The sequence below is a fragment of the Erithacus rubecula genome (genome assembly GCF_903797595.1).
Source record: "Erithacus rubecula genome assembly, contig: scaffold_105_arrow_ctg1, whole genome shotgun sequence".
In the NCBI taxonomy this organism is placed as follows: Eukaryota; Metazoa; Chordata; class Aves; order Passeriformes; family Muscicapidae; genus Erithacus; species Erithacus rubecula.
Genome location: NW_027636354.1, coordinates 441,511 through 454,440, shown reverse-complemented (window position 1 = coordinate 454,440; position 12,930 = coordinate 441,511).

The following is a 12,930-nucleotide window of genomic DNA, read 5'->3' as shown; positions in this document are numbered from 1 at the left end:
TGAAAAACAACTTCTAGCTTAAACTGAAACACACTAACCTTTTGTGATTGGAAATAGTAACAAGAATATTGTAATGTCAGTAGGTATGATAGGCTACAGGTGATAGTGAAGGGATTGGTTGGTTGTCATGTCTTAGGATGCTCTGTAATGAAAATTATTTAATGCATTGTAACCAGAACTAGAGGAAGCTTTCAGAGGAACCCACAGATGTGGCTGTCAGGCTGTGGGCTGGGCTCTTGTCACCCACGGCCCGTGAATTGCTGCATCATGTGGATACAATAAACAGCATTTTAAATGATAAATAAATTACTGCATCATTTGGATAGAATAAGCAGCATTTTAAAGAGCCCGCCTGGAGTTCTGCATCCCTCATTTCAGGCTCTTACAATCAGAGTCTTACATGCAGCAGCTTGATGGAGTGTTTTGTTAAATGAATTTCTTTTCATTTTTTGCCAATTCACACCAGTTTTATTTCTTTTGGATAATACAATCTCTGATGACTAAAAATAAGTGCTGGTTCTGAAAGTGAACAAAATGAGAACACTGTGTCAAAATGCTGGTGGCTCAGTTCTAAAAACTCAGCAAGAAAAAAAATGGCTTGAAGTGGTTAGTATTGATATTTACATTTGTTTATGAAGACAGGAAAATGCCAAAATATTTTTTTACACTGCTCTATGTAGGGATTTTGCAGGTATTATATCTTTGTAAATGATTTACTGAATCCTACACAGAAATGGCAGGAAACAGAGTTCTATCTGCTCTTAAGATTCGATTGCAGGAATTGATAGGAAGTTGAAAGAAAGCTGTGAGTCAGCTGTGAAAAGTGGTGTGGAAGCAAAGGTCTTTTACATCAGCAATCCCATAACACCAAGGGCTCTGCACTGTTTTAGTTAGACTGTGCAGATGTCAGAATATATGATTCTAATACAATTTAGCATGGCCAAAACTGAGGAGAGTCACACTGACATCCAGTCTGGTTTACTCACACTCCAATTTTAAGTTCTGTCATGGCTGTCAAAAGCTTCCCATTGCATTAAAGGATGCAGGTTCTTCTGCTGCATGCATTAAGGAGATGAAGAAAACAGAAACTTAAATTTGAGCAAGTGCTCTGTTGTCACTAAGAACAAAATGGATATAAGTAATAAAAACCTCCTAAATGTATGCTAGAGAAAATTCTTCCTTGTCAGACACACTTAGTGAACATGGCTGTGTCCTGGTCAGTGTAAATACAGCCAATCATCCATTTGGGCATGTCCTTAAAAACTGCACATGGACTGCACAGTCCTGTTAGGATACCTGCATTTGTACTGCAGTGTGAAATACAAGACCGGGTGCTGGGCAGGGGGAAACTTGTTGCTTCCTCTGAGTGCAGTAAGGAGAGTTTTAGGGAAACTGCCATCAGCAGAAAGATGAAAGATAATTCTTTTGAATTTGATAATTATCTTGTTTTGAAAGATAATTCTTTTGTTTCCTGCATTTACAGTGCCTTTTGATCTTTTGGGAAACAGAAGTTGCCGATCTTACTTTCATCAAGCTTAAGTTTTCAGAGTGGTCCACACAGTTCATGGTATTCACAGCAGTGTCTGGTCAGTCACATGCTGCTGAAGCTCTTCTGAAGATCAGTTTTAATAAATAATTAGTATTTCAAAGACCACTGGTGTGTAATGACTGCAGTACAATGACTGGAATGTGAGAGCAGTGAATTAACTTGCAGTGCTGCTGTGTTCTGCACAGCCTGGCAGCTAAAGCAGCAGTCCCTTTATTTGATATGCTCTGCCCCTCTGACCTGTCTCATAGCAGCAAAGCACAGATTTTCCTGCTGCCTGTCTGTCATTAAAGTGTGTCTGAAGGTGTTTTGCAGTTAGGGAGTGCATTAAAAATGCCACTTCAGTCAGTGCTGAGCTTCAGTGACAAAAATGCCACAAGCTGCTGTTGCTTTGCACGTGCAGAACCAAAGTCCTGCCAAAACACAGCAGTGGTGATTTGCTGATGCTGTGTCTGGCTCTGTTGCCGTGGAAGGGTTATGGAGCAGAGAAAAAACACCAACAAGACACTCTCTGGCTTGGTGCAGAAAAGAGCAAGAAAGAGCAATTTATTGAAAGAAACCATTGCCTTAAATAAGACAATTTGTGGAAAACAAAATACAAACAGATCATTGGTCAGAGAAGGAGACACCTCTCCTCCCTGACTTTCTCATGGACCTTGCAGGTGTTTATCTCTGTTATGATTCCTTGTCTTATGTTTACAATAGAGAAAAAGTCTCCAGCTTGGGAAAAATCCTGGATAGAGGCTGAGAAAATTTCATGGCCTGAGAAAAATACTTAGAACTTGAGAAAAAAGGCCTAGCTAAAATGTGCCTAGGCCTCCAGCAGTGTCCACAACTGGGACTGGCACCGGCTGTGGGGATTGGTTGTGGCTTTAGATCTTCCCAGAGCAGAGCAGCTGCTGGCTGCTGTAAAGTTGTTTCTTGTGAAGGCACGTCAGGCTCCAAAGGCAAAGAGCCCAAGGCTCTCCAGTCCCTGTTCAATCTCTCTGCCATAAAGTCCCGATGGAAGCAGGAGCAGCTCTCTGCTGCAAGAGGTCGAAGCTGCGGCTGGTGCAGAGTCTCCAGAGGCAGATGCTCCCTGGCCTTTCTTCTTCTGTTCTTCTCTTCTTCATCTTCCTCTTCTTCTTCTCTCCCGTGCTGGTAGTGGTGATGATGATGGTGGTGGAGGAAGAAAGAGTGATGAGAGAGAAGCAAGAGAGAGCACTGGATCCAATACATAGATTTTTATTAACAAATTACCCAATGAGCCAAAATCGTGAACCTGACGAATTTCTCCTAAACCTGTCAGAATTCCGTAATACTAAAGTCTACACATAACTTGTGCATATGGCCTATCTGTTCTATGTGAAGAATATACAAAATATTCCTACTGCAATTTTATTTTGTCTAGAACTAAGTTTTTAATGTCTCAATGCAGCCACGTATTTATAGGAGATTCCACGGCTTTTAATTTTCATAGTATTTAACACATATTTCTATGTACTTCACACTAAGATTTAAACTTCTACTTCATATCTATGCTACTTAATATTTCTAATTCCTTAAACTAAAACTTAGACCTCTATTTAATGTCTGTGTGGTTTCGTGTATTTTAATTTCTGAAAACATTTTAAATTTAATTCTTGTATACTGTTCTCTCTCAGAGGGAGTCAGAGAGGCTTCTCTGTTCCACTCTCCAACAACCAGGAATGGGGACAGGGACTGAGAGTGGGGACTGGGAAAGGGACATTGGAATGTGAATGAAAACAGGAACAGGGATTGGTAATATGGGAACAGAATAGGAAAAAAGGAAATAGAAACTGGGGAGAAAATATGGGATGGGGATTTAGAATATGGGACAGGGAACAGACATGGGGATAGGCAACAGGACTGGGAATGGGAATATGGGAAGGGGACTGGAAATATAGAAATGGAAATATGGGAATGGGACTGGGATCAGGAATACTAGAAGGGGAACAGGACAGGGAATATGGGACTGGGAATATGTGAACAGTAACCAGGCAGAGAATACAGGACAGGGAATGATACTGGGAATGGGATCTGAACTGGGACAGGGGCAGGAGTGGTGTGAGACAGGAATGGGCTGGGGGCAAGGGCAGTGACAGTGGGGAGAGGAGGATCCTGGACAGGGGACAGCAGGAGCTGGGTCAGGGGGAAACGGGGAGGGTGTCAGGGCAGGGGGTCCTTGATCAGCTGCCCCAGAAGCTCCGTCAGCATCTCCCAGTGCAGCCAGAGCCACTGGACCTGGGGAGCCCAAAGCCCTGAGCAACCCTCAAGGAAACCTGAACTCGTTGGAACGCAGGGTCCCCCACACCCTCTGGAAGATCCCCCTGTGTCTGCAGGCATGTCTTAGTTCAATGTCTTCATTTTTACCCCAGTACTGGGTGTCTGGGAAGGAGAAAGAGAAATGCAAAGAATATCCAGGCCACAAGGGAGCCAGCACGAAGCTTTTCCTGCACTCAAGGCACTCGCAGGGCTTCTCTCAGTGGAGACTCCGTTGGTGTCTGGTCAAGTTAGAGCGCTGTGAGAAGCTCTTCCCACACTCGGGACACTCGTAGGGTCTCTCCCCGGTGTGGATGCGCCGGTGGCTGACGAGGTTGGAGTTTTTCTTGAAGCCCTTCCCGCAGTCGGGGCAGCAGAAGGGCCTCTCATCCCAGTGAGTGCGATAGTGCTTCAGAAGGCTGGAGCTGCTCTCAAACCTCTTCCTGCATTTATCACACTCGTAGGGCTTCTCCCCAGTGTGGCTCCTCTGGTGCACAGTCAGGTCTGAGTTCTGGATGAATCTCTTCCCACACTCCCCACACTCGTAGGGCCGTTCCCCCGTGTGGATTCTCCGGTGTCTGATCATGTCCCATCTCCTACTGAAGTCCTTCCCACATTCCGAGCACTTGTGGGGCTTCTCCCCATGGTGAAGCTGCTCACGCAGCCCCAGCTCCGAGCTCCGGCCGCCTCCCCGGCCCGGGCTGGCTCTTTCCTGCTGGGATCCCCGGGCTGTGCGTTTGCAGCCCCTCCTGCTGCGGGATCTGCGGGGCTTTTCCTCCCCGTTGCATTCCTGCGCCGTGGAGCCGCTGCAAACGGCCTCTTGCCCGAGGCTGTGCCGCGGGGATTTGTCCTCCCTGCTGTCCGTGCTCAGCTCCTTGTCTGGGGGAGGAAGGACAAGGACAGGATGGGATTTGCCTCCGTGCCAGAGGCAAGGGCAAGGAGATCCCCCCAGGGCTGCGCTGCAGCCGGGGCCGTGCTGGGCTGGGAGATGGAGCAGGACACAGGGGGAAAGGGGCACTGACTTCCTCCTCACCTGCCTGGGGATTCCGGGCCATCGACCTCGTCCTCACAGCCTCCTCCTCCTCCGCAAGGCAGCCAAGGTTTGGGAAATCCTGGTTTGGGGGGGAAAACAAGGGCTGAGCGTGTTGGGTTTGATGGTGGCGCTGCCCAAGGGCAGCTGGAGCAGTCAGCGCCCCTTTCAGCCTCGGGGGCCCGGAGCCCGCTCAGCACCAACCTCCCGCACCCCTCCAGGCTGCCGGGGGTCCCCCGGCTCCGGGATCGCCCCTCTGAGCTCTCCCCGCTCCGGGGCTCCCGCCTTCCCCCCCGGCTCTGCCGGGGATCCCCAGAACTGATATCGCCCCCTCCCCGCCGATACCGGGCCATCGCCACGGGGGAGCCGCCAGGATCCCGCCAGGGCCATTTCCCGCTCGGCTTTGGGCTCCTGCAAGATCCAAACATCCCCTGAAACGAAAAATAAAACCTTCCCGGAGCCCCCCATGATGGATTTGGGGCGAGCTCCCTCTCCCCGCTCACCTGCGGGATTTCGGGGGCGATGCTGCCGGACCCGGGGAAGCTGCGACGAGATCGAAGGGGAGAGAGAAGCGCGTGGTTTCAAACTCGCTCCTCCTTTTCCTGCCGCTCCTCCTGTGTCCCTCCTCTTCCTCCCGCTGCTTCTCTTCCGTCTCTTCCCGTTCCTCCTCTTCCTCCCGCTCCTCCTCCTCTCCCAGCCGTCTCCCAGCGCAGCCAGAGCCGCTGGAACTGGGGTGCCCAACGCCCTGAGCAACCCCCAGGTCCCTCCCAGGACCCCTCAAATCCCTGGATCCGAGCGTCCCCCGCATCCCCTGGAAGATCCCCCCGTGTTCCCAAGCAGGTCGTTATTTAACATCTCTATTTTTACCCTGGTTTTGGGTGTTTGGGAAGGACAAAGAGAAATGCAGAGAAAATCCAGGCCACGGGGAGGGTGTGCAGCCCCCAGCCAGGTGTCTTCCCAACACGGATCAGCAGCACCAGGGCTCAGGGGGGCTCTGCCCACCGGGGGTCCCTGGGGATCATCCAGCGCGGATCCTGCCATGGGGATGGAGCTGCAGCAGGGCACTGTCTTGGTTTGACAGACAGGTGTCTGCTGAGGAGCTCTGGAGCTTCTCTTGAAACGGAAAATGTAAACTCCCTCCCTCTAAATTAATATGACTTGGAAATTGAGGAGCTGCCTGGCAAAGATATGGGATTTAGAATAGCAGTTTTTCACTGGGAAAATGAAAATAAATTCTAGTAATATAAAGACCAAAACACTGGCAAGGTCAGAATGCAACCTGTAACCCTGTTGCTCAGGGTGTTGGTTACAGTCTGAATAATGGTACCTGTAGTTTTCTTGGAGTGACAGATGTGGTTTTGTTGAAGCAATGATTTTGGAGAAGGGTGTAGTTACTTTTTTAACATCTAGTGGTGATGAAGATAGGCCTGGTCTTCTTCTGGGAATTTAGTGGGAAAGGCTGCTCTGATGTTTCAAATTTCAGATTTTATTTAGGTAGGAAATACTTGGCTTTTCTCCTTGGGTGGGGCATCTCCATAAGGTATAACTCCTTGTGGGGAGGAGTTGCTGAGGGATGGGTCATGGAAGAGATAAGGAGCCCTGCTCCACCTGGTTTCAGCAGATGGTGATAGAATGTATACTTCTGCTTGCATCTTGCATTGCAACTTCAGACATGATCTACTCCTTATTCTATTACCATCTGCATCCTACCTTAATTAATACCTTCTTTCAACTCTGCTATATATTTTTATCCACAGTGAAACTTTACACACAGTTCTCACTTAAGATTAGGTTTTTCTGTGGTCCTCAATGGGTTTCTTTATCTTTCTGCATTACCTACTAAGTGTAACTAGGTTTTTGAGCAAAAATAATTGTACAGATTGGTTTGCCTTTGCTTGAGGTGGGCCTAATCTAAACAGTCTTAAAATACCTTTTATGTGTCCTACAGGGACTTTATCCCCATCCAGTGTGTGCAAGGCTTCAGACTGGGCAGGACTTGCTTGAGTGATGGACTCTCAGGTGTTGACTATTTAGGTGGCTTTTGTTAAGTTCATTTCTCAATTTTTGGATGTTTCCCTGCCAAGTGCCTTTAGGGTAATTTGAAGTAGTCTGTTGTACAGTTCAACTTTCCTGGCAGCTGGTGTGTGATAAGGGATATGATCTATTTATTCAATATCCTGGTTTTTGGCTGAGGTGTTTCTAAGGCTGTTCTTGAAATGGGTCCTGTTGTCTGACGATTCTCTCAGGGGTGCTGTGTCTTTATAGGACTTGCTTTTTTGGGCTTCAGATGGTGTTTTGAGTAGTAGTGTGAGGTACAGGGTAGGTTTCTAATGATCTAGTGGTGGCTTCTACAATTGTGATCACGTAGCACTTGCCTTGGGGGGTTTGAGGCAGTGTGATGTAGTTCATTTGCTCGGCTTCTTTATACTTATATTTGGAATACTGCCCCCTATATTAGACAGGTGTTATGGGCTTGGCTTGCTTGATTTTAGCACATGTCTTACAGTTATGGATAACTTGAGAAATGCAATTTATAGTTAAATCTGCTTTTCAGTTTTGTGCCTACTTATAGGTGGCATTTTTGCCTTGATGGCTTGAGGCAGTATGGGCCTATTGAGCTAGGAACAACTCGCCTTTATGTTGCTAATTTAAATTAATTTTTGACATCTCTATTTTTGCAGCTTGATCTACTTGCTGCTTGTTTTAGTGTTCTTTATTAGCCTGACTTTAGGGAATGTGGCCGTCTACATGATGGACTTTTACAGAGAGTTTTTCTGAGTGGCAATGTTTTTGCACTCATCAGCAGCCTCAATTGGTTTTCCTTTATGTTGCTAGCTGGCCTTTTTTTACCTTTCTAGCTAACTCCACAGAGCATTGGTTACTATTCATGATTCAGTATAAGGGTAGAGCTTTGGCCAGTTCTCTCTTTCAGCAGTGTCCAGGGCCAGCTGAATGGCTTTGAGTTCAGCAAGTGCACTTGATTCACCTTCTCCTTCAGTAGCTTGTGTGACTCGTCGTGTGGGGCTCCCTGCGGCCACTTTCCACTTCTGGTTCATCTCAACCATGAGACAGAAACTGTCAGTGACAAGAGCACAGCGTGTTTCTTGTGCTGGTAGTTGGTTGTATGGTGGAGCTTTTTAGCCTGGGTTACTTGTTTCTGCTCCTTTTTGTTAGTGAGACTAAAGTTTTTATCTTGTGGCCGGTTTTAACTGTTTTTAAAATTTCAGGGTGATTTGTGTTTCTAATCCGGCCATGCTGTGTGATGAGAGCAATCCATGGGCTCCATGTGGTGTGGGTGGCGTGGTGGGTAGAGGAGCCTTTTCTTTAAACATCCACCCAGCACCAGGAGTCAGGGTGCCAGGAGGAGTTGTGCTTTTGTGATAATTCTTTTTGAGGTGGCTTGAACTTTCTTATTATAGGCAGAAAAGATTTTGTTGGGTTGTTTTTTGGTTGTTTTTTTGTTTTTTTGGTTTTTTGGTTTTTTTTTTGGTGAGTGTAGTTTGCTTCAGACTTTCTGTAACTTTGACTCTAGAATTCTAGTGCTCGGCCTCGAGTCTCCCCAGGCACCTTCTGCTAAAGGCTCCAGGACAAGCCATTGTTCTTGGCTGCAGAGTAAAGCACATTCCTCACCTCTGGTCCCATCCTGACTGGGCCAAGGGCACTGCATGAGCGATTTTCTGCTTGGTCTGGGTGAAGGTTTGTTGTTGTTCAGGGCCACAGCTGGAATTGTTCTTCTTAGGGTGACCAGGTAGAGACGGCTCACAATGTGGCTGCACTCAGGAATGCATTCTCTAAAAACCTATGGCCCCTAGGAAAGCTTGTGTTTCCTTCTTGCTGCTTGGTGGATACACTGTGATGATCTCATGGATCATTTCAGTGGGGATCTGGCTCTGTCCATCTTGCCACTCTACTCCCAGGAACTGGATCTCTCAGGCAGGTCCCTTGACTTTGCTCTTCTCCATGGTGAAACCTCCTTCCAGCACTATCTGTATGATCCTCTCTCCTTTCTCAAATACTTTTATTGCTCTGTTCCTCCACACAATTGTGGTATTGATGTATTGCAGGTGTTTTGGAGCTTTACCCTTTTCCAGTGCAGCCTGGATCAGCCCGTGGCAGATGGTGGGGCTGTGTTTCCACCCCTGGGGCAGTCGGTTCCAGGTGTGCTGCACGTTCCCCCAGGTGAAAGCAAACTGAGGCCTGCACTCTGCTGCCAAAGGAATGGAGAAAAATGCATTGGCAATGTCAATGGAGCCACTTTGCTGCCTTGGGCTCCAGCTCCTCCTGGAGATCCAGCGTGTCCGGCACGGCAGCGCTCAGCACTGGAGAATCAACAACTGGGAGAGAGAGGGGGTCTAGTGACTGCTGATCAGAATCCAAATTTACTCTCAGCTACATATGCTTATATACCACTTTTAGGAAAGCTGGTCATTTTTTACTACATTGGTTGGGTTAAACGTCACACAGACAAGCTTACACATTTTGCAATATTTCTACTTGATTCATTCTTCTTTCCTGTCTCCAGTCTTGATCCAATCTTCATGGAGTCTTCAAAGCTCTGTTTGCTCTTGCCAAGGCATCTTGGTTATCAAGCTGCTTATGCTGATTAAATCCACAGTACTCTGTCTTAGCTCCCACAGTGGAGTCACTTCATTCAAGGCACAATAGCCTACAGTCAATTTCTGTTGTCTGTCAGACTTGCCCACAGGCAAACTGGGGCTGTTGAAGGATGAGTGGGTTTTACTGAGCACCCTTTGACTTTCTAGCCAAAATTTTATGGGTGGGGATAATGGCATCTTGATTCATCTGATACTGCTGGCTGTGTGCTGTTGAGGTGTGTCACGATCTGCCCAACCCGAGCGGGAGTCGTGACTGGTTCTTTTATGGATCTCAGAGCGCAAAAGACACAGCAGGGGACAAAACCAGTTTACATTTACAGAAATGCACTTTATTTAGTGCCAACCAAAATGCGGGATAGTGGGACAGAGAGAGAGAAAGGGGGGTCAGGATTATAGCTACCAAGATGGGTAGACGAATCCTCGTGGAGCCAGCCAATAGATGTCTGTTGCCATCTGGGGAGATCTCAGGGGTCTCCTCTGAGAAAGTCACTTTTATAGTCTTTTCCCAAAGCGAGTGGCTTCTGGCCAAAAGGTGGGAAGATTTATGGACTATTGTATGTGGAGATGGTTACCCTGAGGAACAGGTGGAAACAGGACGTTTCAAGGCACACCAAACCATCTTTGTTGTTATGAACACACGCAGGGCAGCCCATACTGACCAGTCCATTGTTCTTCCATCTGTGGGAGCTTTGTTGAGTCAGCGCCCCGTGACTAGTTGTCATGAGAAACCAGTCCTGGTAGGCATCACCTGCGGAACAGTCACTTGGCGTTCCTCCCATCCCTGGCCAGCGCAGGCCTCAGGCGAGGGTCGTTGGGCAGAAACAGACGAGAGGCTCACACGGACTCTCACAGGTGGCATTGGAGCCTTGTTGGGCACACCCCAAATCCCTGGCTGTGCCCTGCCCCTGATCCCCACAGCCTGTCCTGTTTCCTTCATCCCTGCAGTGCCAGGCACTTTCTGGGACAAGGGAGCTCTGCTGTGGGGATGGAGGGAGGTGCAAGGGCCACCCCTGCCCTGGGAACCACAACTCATCAGGTTTGTGTCCTTTGTGCTCAGGAACTGCTGAGACTCAGAAGCACAGGAATGTTTCTCTTCTCTGCTAACAAACACAAGTTGAACATGATACAATTTAATAACCATCACAGCTCTTTCCTCAGCTCTGTGCCATATCCCAGCAGGATCTGATGAGTCTGCCACCCACAAGGGATTTGTGTACAAAACCAATTTTAGACAAAGATGATTCTGTTAAAGATATAAATGCTGTTCATGTGTTGTATCAGGATGCTGTGCTTGGAGTGGGGGTTAAACACCTCAAACAATGCCCTATTTTCCAAGCTATCAGTGGTAGATAGAGGAATCAGGCTGATTTTGGTGTTGAGGAAATGCTGAAACCAGCCTGTCTCCTTTAGACTCCTCCTTTCCTGTCTGATCTCCTTTCTTGCCCCTTTTCCACCCACTGTGTTTTGTCTCCCCCAGGCCCCTGGTGCAGAACCTGGCTCTGTGCTCTCCATCAGCTCCAGGCTGGCACTTCCAGGCTGGCATGAGGAGCCCCTCAGCCTTCCCTGCTCTGGGCTGGACAAGCCCAGCTCCCTCAGCCTCTGCTCACAGCCAAAGGGCTCCAGCCCCACCTTGGAGGCCCTTCCCTCACCCTGCTCCAGCTGCCAGACATCTTACCTGCCCTGGGGAACCCAAACCAGGCCCCAGTGACCTGGATAATCCATGTCCTTGATGTCCTGGTCACACAGCCCTGGCCCCTTGTCCCCGTGTCAGGCTCTGGGGTTGATTTGTGGAACATCCTTGGGGGAGGCTGTGGCTCCAGGTGGAGCAGGGGGATACAGAGGGACAGGGGACCCTGCTGGGCATGAACAGCATTGGACTTGTCTGGGGAAACTGTGAGTGGGGCTGGGGCAGAGTGACCAACCCAGTGACCTCACACAGCCCTGCTGGGATGTCAGACCTCTGCCCTGTGATGTCACAGTCAGCTCTGTGATGTCACAGGGGCAGCCTGGGATGCTCAATGACCTCACATAACCCACTCTGTGATGTCATAACCCACTCTGTAATGTCATAGCCCACTGTGATGTCATAGCACACTCTGTGATGTCATAGCCCGCTCTGTCACCTCACGTTAACAGATGATAAATTGCCCACCCCAGGTGAGCTGACACAATGTTTGCTCTCCAAAACCACTGGCCTCTGCAAACCACACAATGCCCCTTGTGTAAGAAGGGGAACTGGAATTCACCAGCCTCAGTGTCCTGCCAGCTCAGCCAGGCCCACTGGAACATTGGGGTCCACGACCACCAGGGACCACCAGAGAGACCCCCAGGACAGAAGAACACACAGGGAGGGGAAATATGTTAATGAATTTGGGGAAATGATTATCATATGTGTGTTTAATCCAGGACAATCAATAAATATGCTTACAAAGGATATAAACAAAATATATACAGAAACTTTCCTGTACTCAGCATGCACAGTTTTGGGAAGAGCTTTCTCTGTGTGTATTCAGCCAAATAAAGAATGCTGCTTTTCAATGCTGCATTGGTGTTAAGGAGTTTTTATTTTACTGAATTTTTGGTAACACTCCCATACCCAGGGAATGCTCTGTCTCCTGATGTTCACAGAGAAGGGCTGGTGGGAGATGTGGAGGTCAGAGGCTGTCTGGGGTACAGTGACCATGAAATAATCGAATTTTCAATATTCTGTGAAAGAAGGAGAGGCATCAATAAAATTTCTACACTGGAAATACAGAGAGCAGATTTTGGCCTGTTCAGCATACAGATTTGGAGAGCTCCAAATGAGGTACTGATTTTTTAAGGGGAACAGTCCTTAAGAACAAAGGGCTCTGGGAAAGATGGACACACTTCAGTGAAGAGATTCTGAAGGAGCAGGAGCAGCCTGTTGCAACAGCACATCCTCAGTAGGGTAAAACTGACCTGTCTCACGATGGTCTCAAGCCAGCTCATGTTCCCTATTAGAGGGTGAACAATGCAAGGCCTGGTGAATTGTGCTGCACAGGGATAGGCAGAGGCGACATGGAGGATGTTTCCCTAGTGAGAGAAGTGCCGAGCGGGGAGGGGGCGGCCGTGGCAGGGCAGGTTTTAGCGGCCCAGGGAAGCGATGCAGCGAGCGTGGGAGAAACTGCTGCCGCCCATGGCCGGGGCCAGCGGCTTTGGCCAGTGCCAGCCACGGGGGTCACGGGCCAGGGGCGGGGGCGAGGCCCGCACCTCTCACTCACCCCTAACCCCTGCACCGGCATCTCCTCCCCGGCTTCTCCCTTCGCCTTCGCTTCCTTGGCCCGCGGCCCTTGGGCATTGCGCTGCTCGGTGCCGCAGCTCAGGGCGGCGAGAGAAAAATCAAAAGAGCGGAGGCCGGGCGGGCAGCCCCACACTGCGGCCCGCCCAGCGGCACGCCGGCAAAAGCGGAGCCGCTCGCAGCCCAGCCCGGCGGCAGCCACGGCAGCCGGGGCAGG